Source organism: Pan troglodytes, chromosome 1 (assembly GCF_028858775.2).
Source record: "Pan troglodytes isolate AG18354 chromosome 1, NHGRI_mPanTro3-v2.0_pri, whole genome shotgun sequence".
In the NCBI taxonomy this organism is placed as follows: Eukaryota; Metazoa; Chordata; class Mammalia; order Primates; family Hominidae; genus Pan; species Pan troglodytes.
Window position 1 is genome coordinate 185,998,111 of NC_072398.2, and position 20,966 is coordinate 186,019,076.

The 20,966-nt window shown below is 43.9% G+C and overlaps 1 protein-coding gene and 1 pseudogene across 4 annotated transcripts in view; one reads left to right on the top strand and one right to left on the bottom strand.

The window, feature by feature from the left end:
• Positions 1-20,966, top strand: part of EIF2B3 (eukaryotic translation initiation factor 2B subunit gamma) — a 137,802-nt gene that overhangs the window by 20,234 nt on the left and 96,602 nt on the right. The gene's annotated exons all lie outside the window — the stretch shown is intronic.
• On the bottom strand, positions 11,072-12,085 carry LOC100613425 (E3 ubiquitin-protein ligase CCNB1IP1-like; annotated as a pseudogene).

A 20,966-nucleotide genomic window follows, 5' to 3' on the forward strand; every position in this document is an offset into this window, starting at 1 on the left:
AGAGGCAGGGTCTCACTCTGTCGCCCAGGCTGGTGTGTTGCCGAACGTGACTCACTTCAGCCCTGACCTCCTGGGCTCAAGCCATCCTCCCATCACGGCCTTCTGAGTGACTGGGACTATAGGAACATGCCACCACACCCAGCTAATTTATTTTTCTTTTTTGCAGAGACAGGGTTTTGCCTTGTTACCTAGGCTGGTCTCACACTCCTGGACTCAAATGATCTGCCTGCCTCAGCTTCCCAAAGTGATGGGATTTACAGGCAAGAGTCACTGCACCAGGCCTTTTCTTTTATATTTTTATTTTTATTTATTTATTTTCAAAATGGAGTCTCACTCTGTCGCCCAGGCTGGAGTGCAGTGGCACAATCTCGGCTCACTGCAACCTCCACCTCCCAGGTTCAAGCGATTCTCCTGTCTCAGCCCCCTGAGTAGCTGGGATTATAGGCATGTGCCACCCCGCCTGACTAATTTTTGTACTTTTAGTGGAGACAGGGTTTCACCCTGTTGGCCAGGCTGGTCTCGAACTCCTGACCTCTTGATTTGCCCGCCTCGGCCTCCCAAAGTGCTGGGATTACAGGCGTGACACCGTGCCTGGCCTTTTTCTTTTTTTTTTTTTGAAGACAGCATCTCACTCTGTCGCCAGACGGGAGTGCAATGGCACAGTCTTGGCTCACTGCAACCTCTGCCTCCCGGGTTCAAGCAATTCTCCTGCCTCAGCCTCCCCAGTAGCTGGGACTACAGGCATGTGCCACCACACCAGCTAATTTTTTATATTTTTAGTAGAGACAGGGTTTCACCGTGTTAGCCAGGATGGTCTCAAACTCCTGACCTCGTGATCCGCCTGCCTCGGCATCCCAAAGTGCTGGGATTACAGGCATGAGCCACCACGCCTGGCCTTTTTTTTTTTTGAGACAGAGTCTCGCTCTGTTGCCCACACTGGAGTGCAGTGGTGTGATCTCGGCTCTTCGCAACCTCTGCCTCCCAGGTTCAAGTGATTCCTCTGCCTCAGCCCCTCAAGTAGCTGGGACTACAGGTGTGAGCCACCATGCCTGGCTAATTTTTGTATTTTTATTAGAGATGGGGTTTCACCATATTGGCCAGGCTGATCTCGAACTCTTGACCTCAAGTGATCCGCCTGCCTCAGCCTACCAAAGTGCTGGGATTACAAGCGTGAGCCACCACGCCCAGCCACATTTATCATTTTCTTACTTTAGCTTATTTTGAAATATGAGGCTATGGAAGGCCAGGCATGGTGTCTCACACCTGTAATCCCAGCACCTTGGGAGGCCGAGGCAGGCAGATCACGAGGTCAAGAGATCGAGACCATCCTGGCCAACATGGTGAAACCCCATCTCTACTAAAAATATAAAAATTAGCTGGCCATAGTGGCGTGCGCTCGTAGTCCCAGCTATTCGGGAGGCAGGAGAATCGCCTGAACCTGGGACACGGAGGTTGCGGTGAGCTGAGGTCGCGCCATTGCACTCCAGCCTGGCGACAGAGTGAGACTCCGTCTCAAAAAAACAGAAATATTAGGCTATGGATTTCATCTGTTTGTGGGCATGTCTTTCTTATATGTGCTTTCATTATAGGAATGTTATTTTAATCTTTATTATCTTTTTTGATAATAACTTTGTATGGGATTTGACTGTAATTGTTTTCTGTTTCTAATTTTTATCTGAAGTTGGTCTTTCTACATTTTCAGAAGAGAAGGGTGAGTCAGAATTGCTTTTTTAGCTTCACAGCTCTAGAGCCCCCTCTTTTAAGATCTTCCTCCACTGTTCCTTTATCTCCGTTTTATCTGTCTTTTCTGGTTCCTGTGCTCTTGGATTGTCTTTGTCCTGCTTAATTTGGATTCTACTCCTGGAAATTTCTATTTAGTGCCAGGCTTCTTCTTCTTCTTCTTCTTCTTTTTTTTTTTTTTGAGACAGAGTCTCACTCTGTCGCCCAGGCTGGAGTGCAGTGGCATAATCTCGGCTCACTGCAAGCTCCGCCCCCCAGGTTCACGCCATTCTCCTGTCTCAGCCTTCCAAGTAGCTGGGACTACAGGCACCCGCCACCACGCCTGGCCAATTTTTTGTATTTTTAGTAGAGACAGGGTTTCACCATGTTAGCCAGGATGGTCTCGATCTCTTGACCTTGTGATCCTCCCTCCTCGGCCTCCCGAAGTGCTGGGATTACAGGCCTGAGCCACTGCGCCCAGCCTTCATTTTTAAAGACAGTGTTGGTTTGTTAGTTTTGAGAGTTCATAGGGCTAAGACTGCTCTAGCCTTTTCATATCTTACTGTGAATAGATAAGGGGACTGAGTCTTCAGAGTTTAATGGAAGAGTTAGTGATTGAACCGGTTCTCTTACTTCAGAGCCTATGCTCTTAACTACGCTTTACAGTCTAGGAGAGAAGTAAGAATATGGTATACACTTTTGGCCAGGCATGGTGGCTCACACCTGTAATCCCAGCACTTTGGGAGGCTGAGGCGGGTGGATCGCTTGAGGTCAGGTGTTCCAGACCAGCCTGGCCAACATGGAGAAGCCTTGTCTCTACTAAAAATACAAAAATTAGCTGGGCATAGTAGTGTGCACCTGTAGTCCCAGCTACTCAGGAGGCCGAGGCATGAAGATTGCTTGAACCCGGGAGGCAGAGGTTGCAGTAAGCTGAGATCATGCCACTGCATTCCAGCCTGGGCCACAGAGTGAGACTCCGTCTCAAAAAAAAAAAAAAAAAAAAAAAAGATGCATTTGTGCATCTCAGATACCCAGGCTTTTTTGACTATTGTATTGCCTCCAAAAGCATTAGTACTTTAGTACTAATTAGTACTTTTAGTACATTAGTAGTATTAGTTGCCTCCACTAAGCATTAGTAGTCTTTATAATCTACTCTAACTCTAGACTTTTGGCTTTAGAACACGTTTAGTTCTAAACCTGTTCTAAAGATTCTACCAGGTTTACTTGGTCTGCTATTTTCAAAATTTCTTTTTTTGAGTGGTGTTCTTTTCTGTGGTGTTCAGATATGTAGAATTTTATATGTAGATTAGATAGTTGTATGTATGTATAGAACTCTTTTAAAGTGTACAATTCAGTGGTTCTTAATATGTATAAACTCTTAATTAGTTTTGTGTAAAACATACTTAGAAATGAGCAAATCTCCTAACAAGACTCATGTAGTATCCTTGTCTTGCAGGTGTGCAGCTATTGCTTGTTGATCTCTTTCTCTAAGTGGAGGGAATTCCAGGCTTATAGGAGAAATTTTTGTCCTATGTCTAGAGCCATGTGAACAAGAAGTGTTGTTAAGTAAAGGTGCGGTCTGTGAGCTGCACATAAAGCAAAGCTGGCTGACTCCTTGGACATGGATCCTGACCCATATTAGAGCTGTTGCTCTAACTATCTGGGGTAATCAGCCATTGGTGCTGTTTTTGTGTGCTTTAGAAACAGACTGCGATTATTCCTAAGTGTTTCGAGAACAAGTTAGTGAGGTATATTTTAGAGGCTTCAAGCAGACTAAATCCGTAATAGAGTTCTGTAGCCTATGTTTAAAGTATTTGTTTTATATTGCCGGTCTCATTGCTTCTTTTAATTTAGAAATTCCAGAGTTGATAATTCTCTATTTAATCTAGACAGGAATCTTTGGCTTCAAGCAAGCCTCATTTACCCTGTGCCTCAGTTTCACAACCAAGAAAGTAGGGATAATAATACCAACACACTAGTCGTTAGAGGTATAGTTCCTTAAGTCCTTTGATGTAGAGAAAGGACTATTGTTATGTCTTATGAAACAGCTAACATGTTACAACAAAGAACAAACTATGCCAATGAAATCCCCATGCTGGAGACAGCTTATTAGAAAGACTGAGCATATGTACTATTTTCAGATGTTCAAAAAGCTAAATGCAAGTTATTTTCAGTTGAGTGTTTGATGTCTTTTATCAAATTACAAATCTCTGTCATTCTTTCCTGGAACCTTTCATTTTTCCCAGAGATTTTTATTTGTCAGATTTCTATCATCTTGAAAAGAGTAAATACAGTTGGTCAAGGGAAGATCTGAGAACTTGGTCCCAACTTGCTTAAAGACTTTATTAAGTGGCAACGTTCCTTAAGACTGCTTTGGTGGGCCGTGGTTGCTTATGACAGCCTCAGTGTAATCCTGATGATGCCTTCCTGGAGTCTACTGGTGGCGTAGTGAAAAGCCCAACATTACTGGCAGAAACGAGTTGGATGTAAAAATTTTGGAGTCTTTTTTTTTTTTTTTGGCCAAGAAATCTCAATGGAGCTTTTCTTTTGATACTAACCTATTTTGATACTAACCTAGTATATGTATCTACAACATTGAAATGTTTTCACCTTACTTTTTCAGACTGTTACTTTTTGGAACTCTGATCTGTGGGATAGGACTTCTGTAGCCCTGTACTTAATTTGACAGCCAAAAAACTTGCAAGCCCTGTGTTCGAGTCTGATTCTTTTAAGTCATTTTCCTTCCTTAGGACCCTGTCAGGGGATGAAGGGCTATAGGGTAGAGGGAAAAGTTACTAGCTAGCAACTGTGATAACACAGACTGTCATCACAAACTTACTGCATCATTGGATAATAAGCAGCCCGCATGACTTTGATTTTTGGAAACTCTTAGTAGGGCCACTTATTCTACTCTGAATCATGAAGTAACATTACAGCCCGAGTAGTGGAAAGGTGCAGTACAATTTATGGGAAGTCAGTAAGCATTCTGTCACCATGACCAGAGAGTTCATTTGAAGTAGCCTGTAGCTACTTAGGCTCTTAACTTAGGCATCATCTGTGCCAACAAGACTTCCCTGGTTGGCCAGGCACAGTGGCTCATGCCTGTAATCCCAGCACTTTGGGAGGCTGAGGTGGGTGAATTGCTTGAGCCCAGGAGTTTGAGACTAGCCTGGACAACGTGGCAAAACCCTGTCTCTACAAAAAATGTAACAATTAGCCAGGTGTGATGGCATGTGCCTGTAGTCCCAGCTACTCAGGAGGCTGAGGTGGGAGGATCACCTGAGCCTGGGAGACAGAGGTTGCAGTGAGCTGAGATCAGCCACTGCACTTCAGCCCAAGCAACAGAGTGAGACCCTGTCAAAAAAAAGAAAAGATTTCCTCCCTGGTTTTCTGGTTTTTTTTGTTTTTGTTTTTCTTTTTTTTTTTTTTCTTTTTTATTGATCATTCTTGGGTGTTTCTCGCAGAGGGGGATTTGGCAGGGTCACAGGACAATAGTGGAGGGAAGGTCAGCAGATAAACAAGTGAACAAAGGTCTCTGGTTTTCCTAGGCAGAGGACCCTGCGGCCTTCTGCAGTGTTTGTGTCCCTGGGTACTTGAGATTAGGGAGTGGTGATGACTCTTAACGAGCATGCTGCCTTCAAGCATCTGTTTAACAAAGCACATCTTGCACCGCCCTTAATCCATTCAACCCTGAGTGGATACAGCACATGTTTCAGAGAGCACAGGGTTGGGGGTAAGGTCACAGATCAACAGGATCCCAAGGCAGAAGAATTTTTCTTAGTACAGAACAAAATGAAAAGTCTCCCATGTCTACCTCTTTCTACACAGACACGGCAACCATCCGATTTCTCAATCTTTTCCCCACCTTTCCCCCCTTTCTATTCCACAAAACCGCCATTGTCTTCATGGCCCGTTCTCAATGAGCTGTTGAGTACACCTCCCAGATGGGGTGGTGGCCGGGCAGAGGAGCTCCTCACTTCCCAGTAGGGGCGGCCGGGCAGAAGCGCCCCTCACCTCCCGGACGGGGCGGCTGGCCCGGCGGGGGGCTGACCCCCCCCACCTCCCTCCTGGACGGGGCGGCTGGCCAGGCGGGGGCCTGACGCCCCCACCTCCCTCCCGGACGGGGCGGCTGGCCGGGCGGGGGGCTGACCCGCCACCTCCCTCCCGGACAGAGCGGCTGGCCGGGCAGAGGGGCTCCTCACTTCCCAGAAGGGGCGGCCGGGCAGAGGCGCCCCTCACCTCCCAGACCAGGCGGCTGGCCAGGCGGGGGGCTAACCCCCCCACCTCCCTCCCGGACGGGGCGGCTGGCCGGGCCGGGGGCTGACCCCCCCACCTCCCTCCCAGACAGAGCGGCTGGCCGGGCAGAGGGGCTCCTCACTTCCCAGTAGGGGCGGCCGGGCAGAGGTGCCCCCCCACCTCCTGGACAGGGCGGCTGGCCGGGCGGGGGGCTGATCCCCCCACCTCCCTCCCGGACGGGGCGGTTGGCCGGGCGGGGGGCTGATCCCCCCACCTCCCTCCCGGACGGGGCGGCTGGCCGGGCGGGGGGCTGACCCCCCCACCTCCCTCCCGGATGGGGCGGCTGGCCGGGCGGGGGGCTGACCCCCCCACCTCCCTCCCGGATGGGGCGGCTGGCCGGGCGGGGGGCTGACCCCCCCACCTCCCTCCCGGATGGGGCGGCTGGCCGGGCGGGGGGCTGACCCCCCCACCTCCCTCCCGGACGGGGCGGCTGGCCGGGCAGAGGGGCTCCTCACTTCCCAGTAGGGGCAGCCGGGCAGAGGCACCCCTCGCCTCCCGGACGGGGCGGCTGGCCAGGCAGGGGGCTGACCCCCCGACCTCCCTCCCGGACGAGGCGGCTGGCCGGGCAGAGGGGCTCCTCACTTCCCGGTAGGGGCGGCCGGGCAGAGGCGCCCCTCACCTCCCGGACGGGGCGGCTGGCCGGGCGGGGGGCTGACCCCCCCACCTCCCTCCCGGACGAGGAGGGAGGACGCTCCTCACTTCTCAGACGGGGTGGCTGCCGGGCGGAGGGGCTCCTCACTTCTCAGACGGGGCGGTTGCCAGGCAGAGGGTCTCCTCACTTCTCAGACGGGGCGGCCGGGCAGAGACACTCCTCACATCCCGGACGGGGCGGCAGGGCAGAGGTGCTCCCCACATCTCAGACGATGGGCGGCCGGGCAGAGACGCTCCTCACTTCCCAGATGTGATGGCGGCCGGGAAGAGGCGCTCCTCACTTCCTAGATGGGATGGCGGCCGGGCAGAGACGCTCCTCACTTTCCAGACTGGGCAGCCAGGCAGAGGGGCTCCTCACATCCCAGACGATAGGCGGTCAGGCGGAGACGCTCCTCACTTCCCAGAAGGGGTGGCTGCCAGGCAGAGGCTGCAATCTCGGCACTTAGGGAGGCCAAGGCAGGCGGCTGGGAGGTGGTTGTAGCGAGCCGAGATCACGCCACTGCACTCCAGCCTGGGCGCCATTGAGCACTGAGTTAAGGAGACTCCGTCTGCAATCCCGGCACCTCGGGAGGCCGAGGCTGGCGGATCACTCGCGGTTAGGAGCTGGAGACCAGCCCAGCCGACACATCGAAACCCCGTCTCCACCAAAAAAATACGAAAACCAGTCTTTGTTTTTGTTTTTGTTTTTTGAGTCCAGATCTCACTCTTGCCCAGGCTGGAGTACAGTGGCATGATCTCAGCTCACTGCAACCTCAGCTTCCTGGGATCAGGTGATCCTCTCACCTCAGCCTCCCCAGTAACTGGGACTACAAGTGTGTACCACCATGCCCATCTAATTTTTTGAAGAGATGGGGTTTTGCCATGGTGCCCAGGCTCGAACTCCTGGGCTCAAGCAGTCTGCTCACCTCCCAAAATGTTGGGATTACAGGCATGAGCCACTGCGCCCAGCTGTCTGGTCTTTTAAGACTGAATCTGGTGTCATTTTTCTGTATTTACACAGGGATTAGAAGACATCTGTCATATTGTTGCTATACTGTGAGGCAAGAACTATATCTGGGCCTGGCACAAAGAGTTTGTCCAATATTATTTGTTGAATGAATGAATGACAGCCGGAAGCAAGTTATTTGTAAACATTTAAAATAAGTTCCTTAAGTTCCTTACTCCCTTAATATAGACACACATGTTTAGGTCAGGTACAGTGGCTCACACCTGTAATCCCAGCACTTTGGGAGGCCAAGGCAGGAGGATCACTTGAGCCCAGGAGTTTGAGGCCAACCTGGGCAAGATGGTGAGACTCCCTCATCGCTACACAAATTTTTTTAGATTAGCCAGGTACAGTGGTGTGCACCAGTAGTCACAGCTACTTGGGAAGCTGAAGAGGGAGGATCCCCTGAGCCCAAGAATTTTAGGCAACAGTGCTGTGATCGCGCCACTGCTCCCCAACCTGGCCAATAAAGTGAGAAACTCATCTCTAAAAAATAAATAGATACATGTTTATGTGAACCCAAGGATGAATTTCAGTGACTGTAGATTAGAAGAACTGATTATAGCATTGGCTGCTTGTGTTCACTTTATTTGCATCTGTGAGTTTCCAACAAGCCCTAAGTTTACTGACATGGCTGGTCCTCTACCCCAAGAATGTTCTCCCAGAGGAAGGATGATGATGATGATGATGATGATGATGATTGAGACGGAGTTTCGCTCTTGTCACCCAGGCTGGAGTGCAGTGGCGCAGTCTCAGCTCACTGCAACCTCTGCCTCCCAGGTTCAAGTGATTCTCCTGTCTCAGCCTCCTGAGTAGCTGCGATTATGGGTGCATGCCACTACACCCAGTTACTTTTTGTGTTTTTAGTAGAGACAAGATTTCATCATGTTGCCCAGGCTGGTCTTGAACTCCTGACCTCAGGTGATCCACCCGCCTTGGCCTCCCAAAGTGCTGGGATTACAGGTGTGAGCCACTGTGCCTGGCAGGATTATTTTATTTTTTGTGATAAGGTAGGGTGATGTGGTGAAAAGAACACAGGCTTTCATAAGAGAGGTAGACCTAGATAGACAATTCTTGTTCTGTCATTCACTAGCTATGTGACCTTGGAAGTTATGAGTCCCTTCCAAACTTGCATTTGATTCATCTATAAAATATTAATATTTTTAGCTTATTCAACAAATATGTGTTGAATACTTAGTATATATCCTATTCAGAGATGCTATAAATATAGTGGTAATCCAGATAAAAAAGATACCTGTCCTCTTAGATCTACTCTATAAGGAGAGAGAAATAAGGCAATCCTCCCACTTCAGCTCCAAGTAGCTGGGAATACAGGCACACACCACCACACCTGCCTAATTTAAAAAATTATTTTTGTAGAGATGAGGTCTTGCTATGTTACCCAGGCTGGTCTCAAACTTCTGGGCTCAAGCAGTCCTCCTGCCTCTGCCTCCTAAAGTGCTAGGATTACAGGTGTGATGAGCCAATGCACCCGGCCCTGTTTTTCACTTGACAGTATATCCTGGAAATCACTCCATTTCAGTTAATGGAGACTTTTTTTTTTTTTTTTTTTTTTTTTTTTTTGAGACAGGGTCTCACTCTGTTGCCCAGGTTGGAGTGCAGTGGCATGATCATGGCTCACTGCAGCCTCGTCTTCCTGGGCTGAAGCCTGTAGCTGGGACTAGAGGTACTCACCACCACTCCCAGCTGATCTTTTTTTTATTTTTTGTAGAAAGGGGGTCTTGCTTTGTTGTCCAGGCTGCTCTTGAAGTCCTGGCCTCAAGCAATCCTCCTGCCTCAGCCTCCCAGACTGCTGGGATGACAAGTATAAGAAACTGCTTGACCAGATTTTTTTTTTAACAGCTACATAGTACCTCATTGTATATATATATTTTAAAATCTTTTAAATTATTTTAATACAGTCTCTTGAGATCAGTAACACATTGGTAAACTTTCTGCAGAAGTATATTCCTGAATAAGTAAACCAAAGGCAACAGTTGACAAAAAGGTAAGGAAAGAAGTAGCTTTATTTTAAAATACAGTCGTCCTTTGGTATCTTTGGGGTATTGGTTCCAGGAACCCTCACAGATACCAAAATCCTTGGATGCTCATGTCGCTTTTATAAAATGGCATGGTATTTGCATATAACCTACAAGTTCTCCCAAATACTTTAAATCACCTCTAAATTATTTATAATATCTACAGTGTAAATGCTATCCAAATAGTTGTTATCCAGTATTGGTTTTTTGTCTTTTTTTTTTGAGACGGAGTCTCGCTGTGTTGCCCAGGCTGGAGTGCAGTGGCGCGATCTCGGCTCACTGCAAGCTCCGCCCCCGGGTTCACGCCATTCTCCTGCCTCAGCCTCCGGAGTAGCTGGGACTACAGGCGCCCGCCACCTCGCCTGGCTAATTTTTTGTATCTTTAGTAGAGACGGGGTTTCACCGTGTTAGCCAGGATGGTCTCGATCTCCTGACCTCATGATCCGCCTGCCTCGGCCTCCCAAAGTGCTGGGATTACAGATGTGAGCCACCACGCCCGGCCCAGTATTGGTTTTTAAACAGTATTAGTTTTTAATTTGTATTTTTTATTGTTATATTATTATTTTTATTTTTTCTCGAATATTTTTGATATATGGTTGGCTGAATCTGCAGATGCAGTACCTGCAGATACAGAGGGCCAACTGTAAATGTCAACAAAGTCAACTTTAAAAAATAACTTTATCAATGTGAGTTATTTTTAAATACATATAGGGACTGAACATACATGCATCAAATTGTACTCTCATTCACTGACATAAGCACACCTCCAAACAAGTTAATATGAAGGTAAATACATAAATATATACAAATAAATACACATACCCAAATAACAAGCCACATATCACCCACCATTTTCCAATTTTCACATAAACATACTGGCAAATACAGCAAAATATCAGTGTAAATTAACACACTTACATATACAGATATGCATAAATACTAGAATTCAAAGTGACGTGCAGCATATAACACAGGTACTTAAGGCATAAACAACACAGCTCAGTCAGAAACAGCCCAGAGTTGAAACAAATACTATTGTGACCTTCTCACTAGGGATGAAGATTCAGCAGTTCACAATGAAATTGAGATTAATAAAATGCTCATGCTTTAATTAATAGGAACAGAGAAACCAGACTCTAAACCATTCCCCATTGCCAATGAGTTTGTTATGTTGATAATTTGATGACAACTTCAGAGACTTAAAAGCACAGGGAGGCTGGGGAGTCCTATCTAGATAAAAGATTTGCTAAATGAAATTACTAAAGGTGAACCTGGAAACATTCTGTAAAGTTAGCTAAATTATCTTTACGTTTTTTAGAAATAGGGTCTCACTCTGTTGCCCAGGCTGGAGTGCAGTGGCATGATCTTAGATCACTACAGTGTCATACTCCTGGGCTCAAGTGATCCTCCCAGCCTCAGTCTCCTAAGTAGCTGGGATCACAGGTGTGTGACACCATGCCTGGCTCAAATTCTTTTTACTTTGAAGGCCCTGCTAGAAATTACTGCTGCTCTAATTCACCACTCAGAGAGGAGAGGCAAAACTAAATAAGCTGTTGCTGGTTTCAGGTGCTGTGGAAGAACCCACAAAAAGGTCTGAACTGAAAATCTCCATCTCCATCACCCTGATTTAAACAGGTGTACTATCCAAAGGAAACTTGGAGTTGTTATTCCTAATGGGAAGCCAAAAACACCAGACTGTGCAATCGTAGATGGTTCAAGGGTGCCTTCATGGTTAGCAATAAGGATGTTACGTAGCCTAAGGCTATCATAGAGGCCTTGGAGCTTTTGATGCTGAAGATGGCGTTCCATAAGTTTCTCAGATGTCACTGAACTTTTTCTTGTATTCTTCTAGCACTTTCTTCATGGAGGTGACTTCCCCTTTCATAGAGGTCGATTCTACATCCTCGCTTTGTATTTGCTGAGTATATATTTTCTCCGTCTGTTTCAGATGGCCCTCAGCCTTGATGAAATTGTGTTCTTGATAGAGATGTTCCTGATGTACCTGATATGTCCAGAAGGCCACTGCTCAGGAGCTAACGTCCAACACGATCTCTTGTCGCAGTCCTGCCAATACCATAGCTTTATATTTCTCTGATGGACTGAGTTCTGTGCGGACAATATCTAGCTTTCCAGAAAGGGTACTGTTTCAGGCAGCACAGATAGCTGGTGAGCGACTAAACTCACCACTGCCATGCTGATCACAGAATATGTGAGAGCAGGCAGTGACCCATGCATAGCCATAGAGTTTGATGCGACACTTTTGATAATTACAAAGTAGCATGTCTTCACACAAAGACATAATAGGATAGTGAGGTCTCCAGAAGCTAAAGACAGCCCATAAAAGAAAAACGCAGTAATCATCCACTGTATATCCAGGATTTACAGCACCAAAGAGGTCCAGACTGGAACAGTGAGACTCCGATCTGGTTTCGGTCTCTTAAAATTTTACTTCTCTGGCATCACATGAATCCAGCTTCTATCTAGAAATCAAGTTGAACCACAGGATCTATCAATTACCTAGGATCATCTGTGTAATGAAGAGAACTTAAGGCAGCGTATCTTGATCAAAATTCAAGTACCAGGCTTTAGGTCCCATCAGCCTTTAACCCTTTTTATTGAGAATGTCCAAATCCAAGCCCATTTGATTTTCAGGGGGTCTGTAGATAGGCCAGTTCTGGACTGGCACACAGGGTGCTGAAGACCCAGGCCTTCCCTTCTCAGTGGATTTCATCTTCAACTGGCCCACCAAAATGGAAAGGAAAAAAAGTCATTGTACATATTTTACTCAACCAACTCCTATGGTTGGGTTTTTAGGTAGCTTCCAATATTTTGCTGCAATGAATAACTTTGCAATTAGTAGTGGTATTGTTGCATGATAAATTCTTACAAGTGGGATTACTGGGTCAAAGGATAAAACTGCATGTGTAGCTTTGTAAAAAATGACCAAATTTCCATCCAAAAGTGTTGTACTAGTTAGCATTCCTAGCAACAATATATGACAGTGTTTATTTCCACATGGACTCACCAGTCTAATTGGTGAGAAATGGTAGCTCAGAGTCATTTGAATTTTAATTTGCGTTTTTCTTTTTTTTTTGGAGACGGAGTCTTGCTCTGTCATCCAGGCTGAAATGCAATGGCGCAATCTCAGCTCACTGCAGCCTTCACCTCTCGGGTTCAAGTGATTATCCTGCCTCAGCCTCCAAAGTAGCTGGGATTACAGGCACATGCCACCACGCCCAGCTGATTTTTGTATTTTTAGTAGAGACCGGGTTTTGTCATGTTGGCTAGGCTGGTCTCGAACTCCTGAGCTCAAGTGATCTGCCTGCCTCTGCCTCCTAAAGTACTGGGATCACAGGTGTGAGCTGCATTTTTCTTATTATGAGTGAAGTTAAATATCTTTTTATATGTTTAAGGACCATTTAAAAATTGAATACATTATGATCTTTCTTTGTAAATTGTTCATGTACTTTATTTTTTCTCAATTTTAAAAGTACCTTCAGTTTTTGTTGTTTTCCTTCTTGAATTTTAGAAGTTCTGTAACTGTAGCAGTTTGATGTCTTTTGACTTTGTGGTGTTTGGGGGCATAGAAAACTTTTTGTTTTTGTTTTGATACAGGGTCTTGCCCTGTCGCCTAGGCTAGAGTGCCATGGCACGATCTCGCCTTACTGCAGCCTCCATCCCCTGAGCTCAGGTGATCTTCCTACCTCAGCCTCCTGAGTAGCTGGAAATACAGGCACACGTCACCATACCAGGCTAATTTTTTTTCTTTTTTGTGGAGACAGGGTCTTGATGTTGCCTAGGCTAGCTAGTCTCGAACTCATGAGCTCAAGTAATCCTCCCACCTTGGTCTCTCAAAATGCTGGGATTACAGGCATGAGCCACCACTCCCAGCCTTGTTTTTATATTTATGTAGTCAAATTTAACAATCTTTAATTCATCTGGATTTTGAATAACAATTAGAAAGTTTCTTCCCACATTTAGGTTATAGAGAAACCTACTTTTGTTTCCTTCTAGTACTTGTACAGTTTCACTTTTTTACATTTAGGTCTCTGATCCATTTGATGTTTGTCTTGTGTACAGTATGAACAGTGAATCTAATTTTATCCTTTTTCCAAATGCTTATTCAGTTTCCCATCACCATTTATTAAAATATTCATTTTGCCCTTGTTATTTAAGTTTCACGATTATCATATACTAAATTCCCAAGCTGAGTCAATTTATATACACACATATATACATATATGTATATATAGCCATAAGATCTTATTGATCATATTTTTAAATTTTCTATATCCATTTTTATTTTTTATCCGCTTCATCTATCTTTTACTAATAGTAGTATGTTAAAGCTCCTTATTATTAGTGGTTTCTATTGATTTTTTTTTATACTTTAAGTTGCAGATTTGTTACATACGAATACATGTGCCATGGTGGTTTGCTGCACCCATCAGCCCACATCTACATTAGGTATTTCTCCTAATGCTATCCCTCTCCTAGTCCCCCCACCCCCCGACAGGCCCTGGTGTGTGATGTTCCTCTCCCTGTGTCCATGTGTTCTCATTGTTCAACTCCCACTTATGAGTGAGAACATGCAGTGTTTGGTTTTCTGTTCCTGTGTTAGTTTGCTAAGAATGATGGTTTCCAGCTTCATCCATGTCTCTGCAAAGGACATGAACTCGTCCTTTTTTATGGCTGCATAGTATTCCATGGTGTATATGTGCCACATTTTCTTTATCTAGCCTATCATCGATGGGTATTTGGGTTGGTTCCAAGTCTTAGCTATTGTGAACAGTGCCACAGTAAACATACGTGTGCATGTGTCTTTATAGTAGAATGATTTATAATCCTTTGGGTATATACCCAGTAATGGGATTGCTGGGTCAAATGGTATATTTCTGGTTCCAGATCCTTGAGGAATCACCACACTGTCTTCCACAATGGTTGAACTATTTTACACTACCACCAACAGTGTAAAAGCATTCCTGTTTCTCCACATCCTCTCCAGCATCTGGTTGTTTCCTGACTTTTTAATGATTGCCATTCTAACTGAAATTAGATGGTATCTCATTGTGGTTTTGATTGGGATTTTTCTAATGACCAGTGATGATGAGCTTTTTTTCATATGTTTCTTGGCCACATAAATGTCTTCTTTTGAGAAGTATCTGTTCATATTGTTTGCCCACTTTTTGATGGGGTTTTTTTTTCTTATAAATTTGTTTAAGTTCCTTGTAGATTCTGGATATTAGCCCTTTGTCAGATGGATAGATTGCAAAATTTTCTCCCATTCTGTAGGTTGCTTGTTCACTCTGATGATAGTTTCTTTTGCTATGCAGAAGCTCTTTAGTTTAATTAGATTCCATTTGTCAATTTTGGCTTTTGTTGCCATTGCTTTTGGTGTTTTAGTCGTGGAGTCTTTGCCCATGCCTATCTCCTGAATGGTATTGCCTAGGTTTTCTTCTAGGGTTTTTATGGTTTTGGGTCTTATGTTTAAGTCTTTAATCCATCTCGATTTAATTTTTGTATAAGGTATAAGAAAGGGGTCCAGTTTCAGCTTTCTACATATGGCTAGCCAGTCTTCCCAACACCATTTATTAAATAGGGAATCCTTTCCTCATTTCTTGTTTTTGTCAGGTTTGTCAAAGATCATATGGTTGTAGATGTGCGGCATTATTTCTGAGGCCTCTGTTCCACTGGTCTATATATCTGTTTTGGTACCAGTACCATGCCATTTTGGTTACTGTAGCCTTGTAGTATAGTTTGAAGTCAGGTAGCATGATGCCTCCAGCCACCACAATCAAGTCGGCTTCATCCCTGGGATGCAAGACTGGCTGAACGTATGCAAATCAATAAACATAATCCGTCACATAAACAGAAACAATGACAAAAACCACATGATTTCTTAACAGATGCAGAAAAAGCCTTCAATAAAATTCAACACCCCTTCATGCTAAAAAACTCTCAATAAACTAGGTATTGATGGAACGTATCTCATAATAAGAGCTATTTATGACAAACCCACAGCCAATATCATACTGAATGGGCAAAAGCTGGAAGCATTCCCTTTGAAAACCAGCACAAGACAAGGATACCCTCTCTCACCACTCCTATTCAACATAGTATTGGAAGTTCTGGTCAGGGCAATCAGGCAAGAGAAAGAAATAAAGGTATTCAAATAGGAAGAGAGGAAGTCAAATTGTCTCTATTTGCAGATGACATGGGTGTGTATTTAGAAAACCCCATCGTCCCAGCCCAAAATCTCCTTAAGCTGATAAGCAACTTCAGCAAAGTCTCAGGATACAAAATCAATGTGCAAAAATCACAAGCATTCCTATACACCAATAATAAACAGCCAAATCATGAGTTAACGCCCATTCACAATTGCTAAAAAGGGAATAAAATACCTAGGAATCCAACTCACAAGGGATGTGAAGGACCTCTTCAAGGAGAACTACAAACTACTGCTGAAGGAAATAAGAGCGGACACAAACAAATGGAAAAACATTCCATGCTCATGGATAGGAAGAATCAATATTGTGAAAATGCCCATACTGCCCAAAGTAATTTATAGATTCAAATCAAGCTACCATTAACTTTCTTCACAAAATTAGGAAAAACTACATAAAATTTCATATGGAACCAAAAAGAGCCCATATAGCCAAGACAATTCTATTGATTTCGTAATTCATCTCCTGATGTTTTTGCTTTATATGAGTTGTTTTGTCTTTTTTGCTGCATAGATATGAAGAACTATTGTATTTTCACTTTTAATTTTGGCTTCTAGCATTATAAAATAACCTTTGTTTTATTTAATGATTTTGGCGTAATTCTACTTTGTCTGATAGCAGGATCACTTTCTTATTGTTTCCATTTGCCTGGTATATCTTTGCTTTTTAAAAATTTTTTAGCCTTTCTAAATCTCTGATTTAGGTCTATCTCTTGCATACAGCATAGAATTAGATTTTACTTTCAAGCCAATTGAAAACCTTTTGCTTTCAATGAGTGAATTATGCTCATTTCCATTTATTGATGTGACTGACATGCCTGTTGTAAATGCTGTTGTTATTTTAATAATTTATTTTTGAGACAGAATGTCACTCCAATGCCCAAGCTGGAGTGCAGTGATGTGATCATGGCTCACTGTAGCCTCGACCTCCTGGGCTCAAGCAATCTTCCCACCTCAGCCTCCTTGGTAGCTGGGACTACAGGCACACACCACCACACCTGGCTAAATTTTTGTATTTTTTGTAGAGATGGCTAAGTCTTTGTGTTTTTTTCGCCATGTTGCCCAGGCTGGTCTCGAACTCCTGGGCTCAAGTGATATGCACACCTTAGCTTCCCAAAGTGCTGGGATTACAGGTGTGAGCCACTGCACCCGGCAAGAACTGATATTAATAAAGAGAATTGGCAAGTTAGGTTCAGTGATGACTTAAACCCTTGCTGGAGTGGTAGGGACAAAAGCCTGATTAGAGAGAATGGGAGAGGAATGAGAAAATGAAGACAGTGAGACAGCTAACTTTTTTTGAGAAATTATGATATGAAGGAAGAAGAAAAACAGGGCAGAAATTGGACCAGAAATTGGACCAGAGTGAGGCTGATTCTTTTTTTTTTTCTTTTTTTTTCAATGAAAAATTTCATACCTATAAAAGAATGTGATATAAATAAGTGCTTCCTTGCCCAGCTTATAAAAATAAAGTGTGTGTTTTCTGGTTTTTTTTTTTTTTTTTTTTTACACTTATGGAGGCAAGTTGTGTTTTTTTTAAGGTAGGTATTTTTGTATGTTCTATACTGATGGGAGTGATCCCAAAGAGGAGAGGAATAAATTGATGATAGAGAAAATAAAGCATTCAATTATTCGATTCAACAGCTATATTTTTGCTACCTACAAGGAACTAATCACTGTATGATGTATGCTTGGGATGAACAGTGAGTAAAACAAAGTTCCTGCCCTTGTGGCATTTTTTGAGTAGATGAGAGGGACTGTGATCTGGTGCACGAGTGGATGGGTTTCCCTTAAATTGGAGAAAGGACGGCCAGGCGCGGTGGCTCATGCCTGTAATCCCAGCACTTTGGGAGGCCGAGGCGGGCGGATCACGAGGTCAGGAGATCGAGACCATCCTGGCTAACACAGTGAAACCCCGTCTCTACTAAAAATACAAAAAATTAGCCGGGCGTGGTGGCGGGCGCCTGTAGTCCCAGCTACTCGGGAGGCTGAGGCAGGAGAATGGCGTGAACCCAGGAGGCGGAGCTTGCAGTGAGCCGACATCACGCCACTGCACTCTAGCCTGGGCGACAGAGTGAGGCTCTGTCTCAAAAAAAAAAAAAAATTGGAGAAAAGACATTTAATTTATTGTACAGGCAGAATGTATAATATGTAATGCATATAGATTAATTAATTTTGTGTCAGAAAGATGTTTGCTGCTTCTAATTGCTTGTATTTTCTTATTGAAATAAGATGTAAAGCCACCAGTTAAGAGTCAATAGGGCCAGGCTCAGTGGCGTACGCTGGTAATCCCAGCACTTTGGGAGGCCGAGGCAGGTGGATCACCTGAGATCAGGAGTTCAAGACCAGCCTGGCCAACATGGCGAAACCCCGTCTCTACTAAAAATGCAAAAATTAGCCAGGCATGGTGGTGCGCCCCTGTAATCCCAGCTACTCGGGAGGCTGAGGTGGGAGAATTGCTTGAACCTGTGAAGCGGAGGCTGCAGTGAGCTGAGATTGAGCCACTGCACTCCAGCCTGAGTGACAGAGCGAGACCCTGTCTCAAAAAAAAAAAAAAGAGGAAGGGAGAAGCTGCTGAAGTTTTAAGGAAGGATGAGAATATATGAAATTATCTCTGAGAATGTAAAAGTTAATTGGCTAGGAAATGTATTGCTGGACAGTGTGAAGGATCCCCTTGAGATTTGGGTTATCAGTTTAAAAGGAGACTAGCCAATGCTGTTACCAGTTTTCTATCCATGTTTAGCTTCTTGGGTTCATATGCAAAGTAGGCAGAGAGTTAGGATATAACTAGCATCTTTACCTGGTGAGTACAAGGGATAAGAGTAGTAAGGAAGACGGTGATGTATATTAAGGAGTATTTATAGTGATGGACCACCATAAGCTGTGTAAACGAGACCACCAAAGGAATTAGGGTGCTATAAATCAGTGTAACAAATGGATTGAGGATCCTGTTAGAATCAGAATTGCTGGAGTCAGAGTAAAAAGTCAGTGAGTTGGAAAAATAGAAGGTGGTGATCAGACAATAGGATGTAAGCTTTTTGAGGTCAGGGATTTTTGTTTGTTTGTTCATTGCTGTATCTCTATAATGCCTGGCCATATTCAGGGTTCAATATATGTGTGTTACATGAATTAATACGATATTTTAAAGTGAGATTTTGGAGTTGGTGCAATTTTTGGTAATGCCAAGGAGTAGAGTATAACAAAGTGGTTGAGTGACTAAGGCGAGAAGGAGAAAAAAATAATTGAACATGATGAGGTCATGGAGTCTCAGCCATAAGGATGTTAAAGTCACTGAAGTAATTTTTTTAAAAAACAGAGATAAGAAAATAGTCCTAATGTCTTTTTTAAAAAACTCATACTGGTCAGGTGCAGTGGCTTACGCCTGTAATCCCAACACTTCGGGAGGCCAAGGTGGGTGGATCACTTGAGGCTAGGAGTTTGAAACCAGCCTGGCCAACATGGCATAATCCTGTCTCTACTGAAAATACAAAAATCAGCCAGGTGTGGTGACACATGCCTGTAATCCTAGCTACTCTGGAAGCTGAGGCACAAGAATCGCTTGAACCCCAGAGGTGGAGGTTGCAGTGAGCCAAGATCACACCATTGCACTCCAGTCTGGGCGATAGAGCAAGACTCTTGTCTCAAAAAATAAATAAATAAACACCTTATACTTATTGAAGTTATATGTATATATCATTTAAATAATTCAATATCATTTAATAAATTAATAATTTAATAATTTAAATAATTCAATAGTTCAAGCTTTGTTCCTAAAAATATTAGTCCCCTGACCACCCCCACCCCATATCCCTAACCCGAAAGGTTCTCTTCTTTTAGCTACTTTGTTTTTTATCTGTATGTCTCTAAATAACATGCTAAAATTGTTACTTCTTGAATTTTCTGTTTTGTTTGTTTGTTTTTCAGAAACACGATCTCACTCTGTCACGGGTGCTGGAGTGCAATGGCACAATCATAGCTTACTGCAGCCTGAAACCTGGGCTCAAATGATCCTCCTGCCTCAACCTCTCAAGTAGCTGGGACTACAGGCATGCACCACCATGCCTGGCTAATTTTTAAAATTTTTTGTAGAGATAAGGTCTCGCTATGTTGCCCAGGCTGGTTTCAAACTCCTGGCCTCAAACAGTTCTCCCACCTTGGCCTCCCAAAATGCTGGGGTTACAAGCATGAGCCACTGTGCTCAGCCAACCCTAAGTTTTAAAAAGATTTATTAGTTGTATTTTTCTCATTGTTATGAACTTCCCTTTAGAGTGAAAGTTTGATTTGGGAGAACAAAAAAAATCTCTTGTTTTTTTCTATTCCAAGTCAGTGCATTTAGAGATGAAAATTAAATTGCATATATCTAAATCCTAGAAGAGACGTGACAGGCATTTTTATAGGGAACTCATTTGAACAGAATTAAAAATTAATATAGGTGCTTCTTTCCTAGCTTCACACAGTAAGGAAGAATATAATTCCTCTATTTGTTCTTAATCTGAAGAGGAAAATTTCCTTGGAGGACGTGAATGAATTATGAATATTAGAACCATAAATGTTGAGCCTTCATTTTAAGTTGTAAATCTAGCAAGCATATCGTCATTCTTCAGCCGTGCCCTCCAGGACAGCTGCTTTTGACTTCTTTCCTTTCAGACATCTCTGCCTTTTGCTTCTTTGGTAGTAGCAGGTTCATTTCCTACCTTCTTGCATTAGGGAACTGCAAAGTTGTCTCTGTGGCCCCTGTCCTAACTCTGAACAGTCAGTCTCTACAAAGGGAGCATTCACCTCTGTCAGAATGTATACTGTTTCTAAACATTTAAAATCAGATGTTTTAATATTTGAGTCAAATTAAACAAAGAGAAGGAGATAACAGGAAAAGTACTAACATTTACTCATGCGTGTTTGCCAGCACTAGGTTGAACTCTGGATATACAAAGATAAAAGGGCTCCTTATGGAGCTCAAAGTCTAGATGGAAAAAATATATATGTAATCCAATTAGTGATTTAAGGTCTGTAATGGATCAGAAAATGCATCATCTCTAGGGGAGATAATATATCGGCT